Source organism: Malania oleifera, chromosome 5 (genome assembly GCF_029873635.1).
Source record: "Malania oleifera isolate guangnan ecotype guangnan chromosome 5, ASM2987363v1, whole genome shotgun sequence".
Taxonomy (NCBI): domain Eukaryota; kingdom Viridiplantae; phylum Streptophyta; class Magnoliopsida; order Santalales; family Ximeniaceae; genus Malania; species Malania oleifera.
The window spans coordinates 37,344,602-37,358,668 of record NC_080421.1 but is presented as its reverse complement, the minus strand read 5'-3'; the positions used below and the strand labels follow the sequence as shown (position 1 = coordinate 37,358,668).

Here is a 14,067-nt window from a genome sequence, read left to right as displayed (position 1 = left end):
CAAACCTTGAAATTACATTTTCCCCAATAAAATCAACTCAAACCCAGTATAGAAATCATTTACTACCTTTCCTAGGCTAGCATACTTCAAATACACACATAAGCCCTAAAATATCTCACTTACCCTGATTTTGGGATGGTGCCCCAAAAACCCCAAATTGAAAATCTACCCTGCCTAGGTTGCAAAGAATCTTCCCAAAAACCTTGTGGTGGTTCCGAATTGTCAATTTGGGCTTTAACAGAGCTGGAATCGAAGAGAGAGAGAGTGAGAGAGTCATACGGTAGAGAGAGAGAGACGTGAGGAGAGAGAAATGGTCGCTTGAAATGAAAGCAACCTTATTTGTAGGCAGGACTTCGTTGACGAGACATGTGGATTCATCGACGAGCCCAAGAATAACGTTTGTCGATGAATCTGTGAGTTCATTGACGAGTCTTATAAATATCTAAAACCTCTTTTAGTAAATCTTCGTCGACGAGACATGTGTCTTCGTCGACGGGCCAAAAAAGGATGTTCGTCGATGAAGCCAGTTGATTTGTTGACAAATCACCACTGACTTCCTTTTAAAAATCATTTTCCCTTTTTCCTTCTTTCTTTTATTCACTTTTATTTTATTTTATAGGTTCCGGTTACTACATTCTTTCCCCCTAACGAAATTTCGTCCTAAAAATTCGTTAATCCATCATTTTTCACAACTTAAAAGCTAACTAACCACATTCACATAGTTCAAATTATGACATATATGTTGACCTTATAGGTCGCACTCGGTTTTAATAATGACAAATACTTGTTGTATTTGATGCATGTTTAAGGACATGTGCAGGTATACAATTGACAAGACAAAATGATGGCACGAGGAGAAGTTGAAGGCCCTGAAGATCCTATTTATGTTGTACTTAATTTCTTTATTCATTAAGGGTTTGTAATAGTAAATAGGTTCTTGGGCTATAATAATTATATGTATCACCTGCATGGTACGATAGGTAAGCTCAAAACGAAAAAGGCGTAGAATTACCCTAGGACACTCACACATGCACATATATATATATATATATATATATATATGGCTAAATGAATAGGATGATCACATAAGTAAAAAGAACCGAAATGCACTAAATATGTATGTTCGGTCGACCGTACTTGAAAGTACAAATCCCTCCCGATCGACTGAACCAGGACCTGGTCAACAGTTTGACCATAGCCTAGTTGACCAAGCCATGGCCAGTATATTCCTCCTGGTCAACCGAACTCCATCTGAGTCAACACTTTGACCATATGGTCGACTGAGCCCAAAATGTAAACCAACTACCTGGTTGACCGAGTTCCCACGTGTGAGAACTCAACACTCTGGTTGACCGAACTACTCAGTTCAAAAGCTTCTGATCGACCGAACTGCGCTAAAAAGGAAAATCGCCCTAGAACCTCTATGTTTGGTCAACCGAACTTATAGTTCAATTTATTCCCAGTCGACCGAACTCTGCACATCTCGGTCAACCGAACCTACCTTCGATCAACCGGTGCTCTCGGGTTGTCCCATTATTTTTACCATGATTAAAATATTTAAACGGGGTTAATTGTATTAAAATGTATTAAAACATTTATAATAATTTCATATGTGTCCTGAATGGTTATATTTTTGGGGAAGTCTATATATACCCCTTCGTTTGGCATAATTAGCATCAGATTAGCAATCTTAATTAGGAAAAATCCTCTTAAATTCGAAAATCTCTTATACTCATTTTTTAGCCTTCAACACTCATTCTTACCTGATTTTATTGCTCAAATATCTTTATAAGTGTGATTGAGTGTTCTTCTCATTAGGCTTAAGCTCTCTTTTGTTCTTGTTAAATGAGATTATTTTATTAGAGAGCTAAACTTGAAGTTTACGTAGGAGACTTTGTTAATAAGTCTTTCCTAGGAATACTTCATTGAGCCTTTGAGTTTTGCATTGTCATAGCAATACTCAAGGAGTTCACTTTGAATTTTGATTGCTAATTATTTTACAAATCATTTTCAAAATATCCCTTGTGCTTCTATTTGAGAAATATATATTTTGAGATATCTGCGTAAGTGCTAATAGATCTTTGTTGCTATACCCTTGATTAAGATCATTATTTTAATATAAAGATCAAACAACTATTTTTACAAACCATTGTTGAATATCTCTTGTGGTTCATTTTGATAAAAACTTCTGTTGAGATATTTGGAGTATACTTGTGATCTTTGCTAGTGCAGTGCGATTGAGAACATTATTTTGACGCAAAGATCTTGTCACTTACATTCTCACGTACTGATTGCAATATTCGCACAAATCTTTGAGAGTAGACACTAAGACTACATTGTGCTTATCATATCTTATCATTTGGTTGTGTAGGTGATTGATTACATTGGTACATATCAGCTTAGTGTAAGAAGCATTTCTTTGTACGCAAAATTGTATTTCAAATTTGTTGTATTCCAGGCACGAGCCTAAAGAGGGAGACTAGCTGTATTGAATAGTCCTAGACTGACTTAGACCCGGTTAGGAAAGCTAAGTATGCCATCCTTGTAAGACATGTTGGTTGAGGTCAGCCTCTTGAAATGACCTAACTGTAATCGGTGCCGCTCCACCCGTGAAGTGAGTCATTAGTGGAATCCTCAAGCTTGTAAGTTAGAGGCAGGGACGTAGGCACTGTTGGCCAAACCCCGATAACATATCGTGTGTGCACTGCTTATATTTCTGCAATTTATATTTATTGCACATGTATGTTTTATTGTGAATGATTGAGTTTACTATTGTATAGACAGACCCTAGGTTGCGTAACACTGCTGATCTAGTTTAACCGAGGAAGTAATTTTTAAATACCCAATTCACCCCCCCCTCTTGGGAATACACCAATTCCAACAATGTAAATCATCGAATCACTTAAAATTAAACAAAACTATTGCTTATCCAAACACAAACATATTACCTAATAAAAATGAATAAAATAAAGAAGGAAAAAGGAAAAAGGATTTTTAAAAGGAAGTTAGCGGTGACGTGCTATGCTACACAACACCGCCGAGGCATCAACGTCATCCTCACTAGAGGTATCCACGTTTTTATCTCCTCCAATGTCAACGTTCTTCCCCCTAGGATCCATACAGAAGATAGGATAGAAAGAAACTTAGAATCTCCTCATTTATCATAACTGAAACAAATTTGAAACAAAAAGCTACTATAGCATAAAAGTTCTAATTTATGATTCATTCATACCGTCTTACCATAAAACCATAACATTAACACGATAAACATACTCTACCAACCTAAAGTTTTGACTTACATGCCCAATTCTAGTCTCTCAACCCATAAATGAAACCATTAATGGATTTACCGTAGTTTTCCAAAAATTGTCATTCGTGGAAAAACACAGAAGTCCATTTAAGGATCTCTGCCTCCAAGTTTCCAGACCACTGTTCCACCTAACCTATCCACTCTTATCCTTATCTTAACTCGAACCTATAATCTGGTATTAATCATCCTTAAAGTCTGCAGAACCGTTAGGCTCTGATACCATCTTGTAATGCCCCAAACCCGTCAAGTGGGGACCGAAGGTTACGTGTTTCATTTACCTGTTTCCGATACCATAAACTATAATCACGCAGTGAAAATAAATAACAACCTCAATTTAAATACCAGAGTTTATCTATAAATCTCAAATAAAACAATAGCATCCATCTGTTTATATTACATCCCAATATTTTTAACATAAACGATACATCAACTGTTCTTATAATCACCCTAAAATTTACCAAAAATGCTACCCTGCCTGGAGCTCTAAGCTTGATCACCTAATGGACCTGAAAATATAATCATTTGTTAGGGTGAGACACATCTCAGTAAGGAAGAATAAACCATAACAGCGTGTTGCAGAGAGTTTAAATAAATACTGTCGCGACGTCTCGTACCCTGCCAGAGAGAATCACTCTCGGGCAACAATGTGGGTTTGGCCGCGAACAGGGAAAAATGGAATGTGTATTTTGAAAAATATTTTTTTGTGGAAAATAATGTGTGATGGAGTTGTCATTAAACTTTTGAAGTGCGGTTAGAACACTTGATTGCTACCCCGTCAGGGGTAGAATCGGTCTGAGTTACCAAAGTAGGGTTCGGGAGTACGGTTACGCGAGGGGAATGTATCAGCACCTCCTACACGCCCATTCTTACGAATGGTACCAGATTAATCAAAAATTATCTCGAAATAAATCTAATAAGCCTTGAAAAATTACTCCCTTTCAAAAATCAAAGGAATAAAAATACTATATAGGTATTCCCTCAAAACCGGGGTAGTCCAATAATCCAAAGAGTCTGTGCCCTTGGTTGCAATCATCGGGAAGGAAAATCAAGAAAATAGGATACAAAAATATACTCCAGGAGATTTGAAATCAGTAGGATTTTTCTAAGTAAGAAAATAATATTCTGGGAGGTTTTTGAAATTTGTCCTCGATGGAAGTGATTTTTTGTATCTAAAAAACATTTTTGTGATTTTTCTAAAGTGTGAAAACTTTTTGTGATTTTTGTGATTTTGTAATATTTTTCCCGAACTTCAACAATAACACAAAATAAAAACTATGGAAATCAAAACATGAAAATATTTTTTGAGATTTTTCTGAGAGTTTTGTGATTTTTGTGAATTTTCTGAATATCTAAATAATAATAAATGGAGAAAAACCGACGTGAACCGGTTCAAGGGAGGACAAACTGGTTAAGCGTCGACCGGTCTGGGGGAAAAACCAGTTTAAGGTCTTGATCGAGACCATTAAATTTCTTAGGATTTTTCACATTCTTTCGAAGTAATTAAATAACAAAAGAGAAATTAAAACAAAATCTACAAAAATTAAGAAGATTAGAAACAAAATGGGAGACTAAACCGATTTCATACCGGTTCAGAAGATCCAACCGGTTCGGGAAAGAACCAATCCAAAGAGGATCGACCCGTTTTAGGCCCGGTCAAGGCCAAAAGAGCTGACTATGGTAATTTGTCGCTTCACATCAAACTCAGCAATGAAGGTAGAAACAATACTCAGGCAAACCAACAAACCAAACTGTATGCCTGTTGCAAGGGTATCACAAGTTTGGGTGGTCACCACTTTCTTCAGAATTGCAAGTGCTGCCATGACACAAGCAGCAGAAACGTTGGCAATTAGTGTGCCAAAAGGAATCCATTTCAGTAAGCCCACTCTTCCCAATCCGCGTCCATTCATTCGAGCTAAGAACCACCTGATCCAAACACCTATAGGTCCAACAAAGCAAGCCAACCACAGTTGAGCCCCAGGACCACCACTATTGAATTATTTCATCTCCGAAACCCCACTCAAACCCCATAACAAGCCTAATATCAGTACCATCACCAGCATGACCGCCGGGTGGCGCTCACAGCTGTCTACCCTCCAGTTTCTTCCAGAACTCGAGATGCTGCTTCTTGAGCTTAAGTTTGACCTTCTGAGAAGCCATCTAAAACCCTTTGCCGTCTCAAACCCCAAAAATTAAGGAATAGGCAGCAAGAAACAAACCCAAGAGAAATCCAAATCCGGAGAACACCCAGTGGCCATGCACGCTAAGGTCAAGCATTTTTCGATTCCAGCCACTGAAAGTTGTAAGGCTTCCCAAGTAACCAGCCGTTAGTCCAATGGTTAAGAGATCCGACACACTGGTTATATCTGCCTTGAGGACGACACCAAACCAACCCATCAAGAAAGAACCAACCATATTAGAAGGACGATCAAGGAATAAAATGCTTTGGTCACTTGTCACAGTAGCCAATCCAAGTCCGAACAGTTTTTGAAGTGCGTACCTTGTCTAAACCCTAAGAATCCCAAACACAGCTAGATGAAGAATGCATGAAACATATTCTAGTGACCATGGCAATCCTTTCTTAGTTCCTAAACTTTTGTCTCCAGAGTGTAGAACTGCATTAGTGGAAAGGGAGGATACAATTTCGGAGGGCAAAGGTGATACAAGAGAGATCTCACTTGAAAAGGCGGGATCATGGGAGGAAAACCAATATGACTGCAACAGAGCATCTTCTAGAATGGGAGCAACTACTCCATTATTGATCATATTATTAGCCAAGAAGCAGACACTGCCACCATCCCTGTATCTATTGATGTTAAGTGCTCGATCCCCAATATCTCCTGCCTACGAGACAGACTCGTTTTCAACATCTTCATCAGCTTGAGGAGCAACAGCACCTGATAAACTCAAAGAATGCCTTCTCAAAGAGGATTCTGCACTGGCTGGGTTGCCGAGACTGTGGGTGGGCGTGACTTTGCTGTGCGTAAGCAACTTTGTGCGTGAAGGTGTGTGTATGCTGGGTGAGTGTTTTTTAGTGTGAGTGCAGTGTCTGTGTGTGTGTGTGCAGATTAACGGGTTGTGTATGAGGGTTTTTCAGGATGTAAGAACCGTGTGTGTAAAAATTGTGCGTGTTACTGTGTTCATAAGAGTGTGTGTGTGCTGTGTATGCAAGTGTGTGGGTGTTCAAGGTGCATGAGTTAGTGGGTGCATGGGTGCGTGAGACAGTGTGTGGGCAGTGTGTTTCGCAGTGAGCGCGGCCTGACTGCCAACTATAGCAGCAAGGGTGGCAATGACAAAGATGGGCCAAAACACACTTTCAGGTATTGAGTCATAGAAACTGTTACGAAAAGAAGATCTGTTTTTAGATAGGAAAGCAGCCTAACCCATATATTGTACAACCGAACAGGGATATATAACAAATGCAAATGCAAGCCTTATTGACAAGGAAGTGAAATGACCAAGATCTGCAAACATAGCTTCTGTACCTGTTATAAAAAAGAAGGATACCTCCAAGAGAAATCTAGCCATCTTTGCCAGTCTGACTAAAGAACCTAACAATATAATGTGGAGAAAACGCGAGCACAACTTTTGGATTCTAATATATCGTCAGAATAGAACAATGGGACCAAACATAAATGCTACCCTGTGGGTGCCAAAGTGTTGCAGAGCAAACAGGTGGCTCGCGGAGCGGAGGGAGAGATATAAGTCTACTGCCGGTGAGGTTTGCTAGAAGAGGGAGGGCAGGTGATGGTGGCTGGTTGCTGGGTGTTTTAGTGGGTGAAGGAAAGGCTTGGGGTCTGTGAGAGGTGGCTATGGAGGTTCGGGTAGGGTCAGAGAGCAACAAAGCTCGGGGGATACTCTGTGGGGATAAGGGAGATATGGAGATGGGTTGCGTGTAGGAGGACGACTGGAGGATGATGAGGGAGAGTGTGCGCTGGATCGTGGATCTCCTGGAGATATGGGAAGTGCCGTGAGTGAGGTTGAGGGCGGTGGTTGCAGGCTTTGGGATAAACCAGAGAGAGAGAGAGGCATGTTGAGCGTGAACAGTGTAAAGTGGAGAATGAAAATGACCTCCCCCCTCAGCCTGTGCCAGATCCTTCTCTTTATAGAGAAATTATTCTGTTCCTTTATTCCCCGGCACAAACGCGCCAAAAACGGCGCACATGCATGATTTTATTTTTTTGTATTTTTTATATATATTTTTTATTTGCTTGGTATTTCCTTTTTGGTATTTTATGCATTTTCTTTTGTGTTCATTATTTGGGTTGATCAAATTTTGTTTTCCTAAAAGGAAAGACCCGGGTTTGAAAATTAAAACCTAGTTCCGGGAAATTGGAAGGACTCGGACTCGGAAAGACGACTCGGTAAAAATTCATTTTAAAAATTAAACGACTCGACTCCTAAAAATTTGAAAATTTTGGAACAACTCAATTTTAAAAAATTGAAAATGCTCAAATCGAAGGATTCGATTTTAAAACAAAAAGGGACTTACTTATTTTTTAAAAATACCGGGACTTGATCTTAAAACCGGACTCTAATTTAGGATAAAATGAGACTCAATTTAAAGACTCGGGACTAAATTAAAAACACCGGGACTCGACTAAAGACATCGGGATTCAATTTAAGATACCAGGACTCAATCAAAGGTGTCAGTAAATTAACACTTTTCAGGTGATCCACCTAGACGAGCAGATCGGTCTCGCAATTAGAGAGGTCATCTACACTACCCTCTCTGAAGGGTAAGTATTATCAGGTAATTGTATTTTTTTAGTAGTATTCAGGAGTGTTAGGTAGAAAGTGCTGGGATGATGTATGATTATGTATGTATGCTTTGGGTTAATACTATATTATGGTATTGTACTTATGGATGTATGACTTTAATCTTTCCGCTGCATAGGTGATTTTAGGGGTATAAGAGTAAAATGATTATCAGTACATTTTATGTACTATTTGGGAAAAAAATTATATATTATTTGAAAAAAAATGGTATGAAATTTTAGGTTGTTACATTTTGATATCAAAGCCCAAATTGTTAGGTTCTGTAGACTCTAGTAAACAGCGGAATACAATACTAGAGTATAGGAATGATTTGTGAGGAGAATAAGAGATGGGCAGTGTGAGATATGAATCAGTTATTGTTAGAGGATGCGATTGGAAATTTAGGGTTCTATCTTACGGCCTAGAGGCAAGAGTTCCATGGTTGTTTTTGTATTTTTCCTAAGGTGACGATTTTAGGAAAACCATGGATACTATCGCCGGTTCTTGTTTTCTAAGTGGTAGGATTGAGTCTTTAATTGGGGTTGAGGATGTTATGATGAATAGTTATAGAAGAATATATTATGGATTTTAGTCTGATGAGTATATTAGTTGGGTGATAATGATAGAGTCCTACAACTGTTTGGTTCCTTTTGAAGAATGGACCCTGAGGGTAGCAATGCCCACGCTAGTGGTGATGATGGTGTAGGTGCCTTTGGTGCAGGCAGTGGTGATTCAGACGCAATTCTGCATAGTGTGGCTCAGCAGGTTATGGTTGAGATTGCACAGAACTCTAGGGAGCAGAGAGGATCAGTAGCAGACCAAGGCTGCACTATAGAGAAGTTCGCTAAAATGAATCTTCCGACATTTTCAAAAGGAGCTGATTCTGCAGTTGTTAAAAACTAGATGCAAGAGATTGAGAAAATATTGGGGTGCTTATTGCACCGATGAACAGAGGGTTTTATAAGCCACGTAGTGCAGCTGAGAGATGGTGGATAGCCAGGAAGTTGCTTAAGGAACAGAGACTTGTACAAGTGGCCATGTCATGGAACCGATTCAAGGAGATGTTCTTTGATTGTTATTTTCCTTCCACTATTCGAGAAGCTAAGATAGAAGAGTTTCTGAATTTGAGATAGGGGCAACTAACAGTGCAGTAGTATGCAGCAAAGTTTATCGAACTATACACTTTGCTCCCTATATCGTGCCAAATGAAGTTAAGGAAGCAAGAATGTTTGAAAGGAGTTTGAGGCATGACATCCATAGGCAGGTGGCGGTTCTAAAGGTACAGGGTTTCTTTGAATTAGTTGATAGGGCCATAGTGGTAGAGGAGAGCAGTCAAAGGGACGTGGGAATGTCAGGTTAGAGGAAAAGGCCCACTCCTCCAAGATTCCAGGCCTGGTCCAGCCGAGGCCCTTGGAGAGGAAATAGATATGGTAGAGTCCAGAGGTAGGCGACTGGGAGATAGGAGATTCGGGGCGAGGAGGCATTTCTAATTCATCCTACATGTGGAAAGAGACACCATGGAGAATGCCGAGTAAAGAGGAATGTCTGCTACCAATGTGGTGGACTGGGTCATGTAGCACGTGACTGTCATATGCATAGTATAGTACTGCTTCTGCTTCCATACTATATGGAGGGAATATCCAGGCACCCAGGGGTGGCGGCCAGCAGAGGAACACAACTCTGGCGAGGGTCTATGCATTGACATCGGGAGATGTTGAGGCTGTAGGCGACATCGTGACATGTATGATTATTACTTTATCATATAAAACTGTTATTTTATTTGACTCAGATGCCACCCATTCGTTCGTGTCATTGGAATATGTTAAGACGACTGGAGTTGAGACACAATTGTTAGATACTGATTTGTTAGTAGCCACGCCAACTGGATCAGTAGTGAGATGTGGAAGGGTACTTAAAAACTATCTAGTGGGCATTCAAGAAAGAATATTACCAGCCGATCTTGTAGTGTTAAACATGCAAGGATTCGATATAATATTGGGTGTGGACTGGCTGATAGCTAGCTATACCAGTATAGATTGGTATCAGAAAGATGTAGTGTTCAGACCTCCAAGAGGATAGGGGTATAGATTTGTGAGGTCATGGGTGTGCACCCCACCACAGTTGTTATCCATCATTTAGGCGAGGGGGTTGTTGCTAGAGGGTTGCTAGGGATATTTGGATTATGTGAAGGAAGTATTAGAAGGGGAGTAAAGGGTTGAAGATATCCTAGAAGTGAGGGAGTTTCCTAATGTATTTCCCAAAGGTTTGCCAGGACTACCTCTTGATCTTGAGGTAGAATTTGTTATTGATGTAGTTTTGGGGACAACGCTAATTTCTAGAGCACCGATATTATTTGTGAGGAAGGAGGATGGGTCGATGAGAATTTGCATCGACTACATATTTTCATATTTCCATAAGTCGGCTAACATAGTGGGGACAGTTTAATCCTAAAATTAAGATGCCCATAAGAATGTAAGATACTAAGTGGGCAACGATTGGACTTCTATATTTTGTGGGAATTCTTTATACCCTGGAAAGTGATGTTATCACTATAACCTGAAAACAAACACGAGAATAAGATGTCATGGGCATCGCATTGCCAAGTAACCCAAAGGATCCTATGAATCAAATAACACCTAACAAAATCATCTTTATCAACTTACTTAGAAGAAAAATCATAAAACCATATATGCTAGGATCTATGGCTTTATCTTTTCGCTCTATCCGGTGCAAATCTTATTTGGCAATGGGACACTAATTTAACCGCTTAGGCATCGACTCGATTGGGATTTAACTTGTATACAGCTTCATGTGAAATCTTATATGGTTATTTGCAGTTGATTATGGATTTTGAAGCCATCTTTAGAATCTAATCCTTCTACCATTAGCAACTCTCTAGATAAAAATAAATGTCACCCTTTCCTTCCTGGTCCATTTTACACAAGATTTATGCTGCCAGACAATGTCTGATCACTGATCATAACTGACTAAACAACTTCCTTGGTATTGTATTATGTACCAGAAACCAAGGTACGTGTTTATTACATATTTGTCCAATCACTAGAGCAAGGTAATGGTTGACTTGAAGTCAGTATACCAGGATTTAGACTTGCCATAATTGCAATCCCTGTTTTTCATTAAGGATATTTTCTAACTATATTAGATATTCAACATGCCAACATAGGCTAGAAGTGGAATCTTAAAACTATTGGAAGCAAGAAAAAAAAAAATCTAGCAACCAATTTGGTAGGAAAATGATACCTTACCCTAATATAAAAGTGAAAGCATGTGCATTAGTTTGATATTAAAAATAAATTGGGTGATTAGAATTTCAGGGAATGTTTGGAAGTTCATATAATTTTTACTCAAACAAATCAAAAGTTATGATGAGAGTGTGAAGTGTTTTTTATACATTTGATCTGACAGGCTAATGATTACACATCCTGGTTTGGGATATCCTAGCAGGTAAGGTTTTTGATGAGTATGACTCCGAGGCTTCTAGTGACGAGGATTTTGATACCTCTATGATGCTATAGGGTTATTATGGTTATCTAGATAATCTGTCTTACTCTTTATGTCAGAGAGGTAATAAAAGACATAGGGGTGAATGCCAGATTGGGACTCCTAATTGCTATAGGTGCGGTAAACCAGGGCACATTGGGAGAAATTGTCATGACTCGTTGTCTATTGCACCTGTACCAAACCAGAACAAGGGAAACCAGCAAGTACACCCCGAGGTGGAGATGGTCCAGCACAAGCGTACTCGATGATCCCGATCGAGATAGATATTGCCAAGGGGGGGGGGCAGGTACGAATTTATGTTTAAGATAATGAAGATTTTATTTAATTATAGTTCATGTATAAATTCAGATGGTGATATATACTGAACTGTATAGAATATAATGACTTAATAAATTTTAGAAATATTAAAAAGGATCAAGTAGCGAATCTCGAGGACAAAATTTTTTTAAGGAGAGGAGAATGTAGCAACTGGGAAAAAATATTAATTATTATTATTAATCAATTAATTAATTAAATATTATTAAATTAATTAATAAATAAACAAATAAAAGGAATAGTGTGGAAAAAATTGAAATAAAGATATGTATATTAAGTTATATATGTAAGGTTAGTATATAATATAAGTTAAAGTATTATATATATATATATATATATATATATATATATATATAATGTTGATATATTAAAGCTTAGACATTAAGTTTTCAGGAATTGTATCCTGAAGAAACAGAAAGAGGCCACCTCCCACCCTTTTTACGTTTCCAATTCTCTCTTCCGTCTTTTTTCTCTTTTTCCTTAATTTTTTGGTGGATATTCAACTGATCGAGAAACGAAATGTATCGTTGGATTCTTAATTCCGCCACGGACATTTCTACTGGAGCGAATTTGTCGTCGGAGCAGCGTAGATATCATTCCTGGGATAAGTTAACTTTTCCCTATTTTCTCAATTTCTCCTTAAATCTACCACTAAATCGATGATCGAGCACCATCACAGGGTCCTAATCGCAATCGTCATCATTTTGACTGAAGTAAATTTTTAATTTGGGTTTCCTAGACACCACTCCAAAGCGAGAGTGAGATTTAGGAAATTAAGTAAATTGGTTATATTTGGAAGTTTAAATGTTTATTGGGAATTTATGAGCTTAGGAAATGTTAAAATAGTATTTTATTTAGGGTTGATTTGATTATATTAGGGTTATTGAATTTAGGGTTTGGGTGAGCGTCGTGAGTATAATTTTGGGATCCCTGTAGGCGTAGTTCAGGAAACCAGGTAAGGGTGTTATTTGAGCATTTTTGGATTGATTATTAATTTATTGAAGGTATAAGCTTAGATATGAATGTATTTATGAAGTTAAATTGAGAAATTGAGATTTTATACAATTCAGGGTTGGTATATACATGGCAGGTAGGTTAGGTTTTTAGTGGGTGTTCCCAGAAATTCAGGTAAGATAATGAATAGTTTATAATTCGGGAAATGTGAGTATGAGATTATTCTAGGAATTTAGTTATTTGATAGGAATACACACACACACACACACACAGATATATATATATATATATATATATATATATATATATATATATATGATATTTTCAGGGAAATGGAATTATGAAAGTCGTGGACATGAGTTAGAATCAGTAAATGAGTTCAATTAGCCAAGGTAAGGAAAATATGCTATGCTAGGAATTTCAGAAATTTCATCAGTAGTATATATGTGTTTTGGGGTAAATTTTACAAGGTATAAATTATTTTTATTATCAGAAAATATAGATTTTATTACAGGGATCTTTGTTTATTTAATTATGTGGCATGCGTTAATATTAGATTAGTTTAGGATTTATATAGTCTTTCAGAAAATCATGATTTACAGTGTTTTTGCACAGAAACATGTTTTACTAGATTTTACAGAATTATGAATTACAGTGTATATATAGACAGATATATTTTACAAACAGATATTATACAGACAGATATATTTTGCAGACAGATATTGTACAGACAAATATTTTACATATATTATACAAACATATATTTTACAGTATTTACAGAATGCTATGACTTCCAAAACTATAACACTCAGAAAATACAGATTATTTAGTTAGATATTACAATTATTTTAGTTAGATAATTTAGTATTTCAAATCAGATTTATAGTGTTATGGTTATTTTGGAATTATGATGAAACGGCAAGATAATTATATATATTAGTATTATATAGTATCGGATACTTGATGAATTATTTCAGACAGATTTAGTCACCAGTGCACGGTACCGTTGCTATTTTCATATCAGAGTGCAACCATATAACTCAGATAGTGTGTGAATTTCGTCAACCGTTCTTATGGAGAGATTGCAGTCTCCCCAATATTCTGGGTTGAGGAGGCCGGTTCAATGAGGTGATACCAGTACCGTGCCTTTGGAGAGATTTCAGTAAAGGCCGGACTGAGGATTGGTAGAGTATTCAGGTGACTTATCCTGG

The 14,067-nt window shown here is 37.8% G+C and overlaps 1 pseudogene; it reads right to left on the bottom strand.

Annotated features, from left to right (window-relative positions):
• Positions 1-4,953: 4,953 nt before the first annotated feature.
• Positions 4,954-6,835, bottom strand: LOC131155928 (uncharacterized; annotated as a pseudogene).
• Between the last annotated feature and the right edge of the window lie 7,232 nt (positions 6,836-14,067).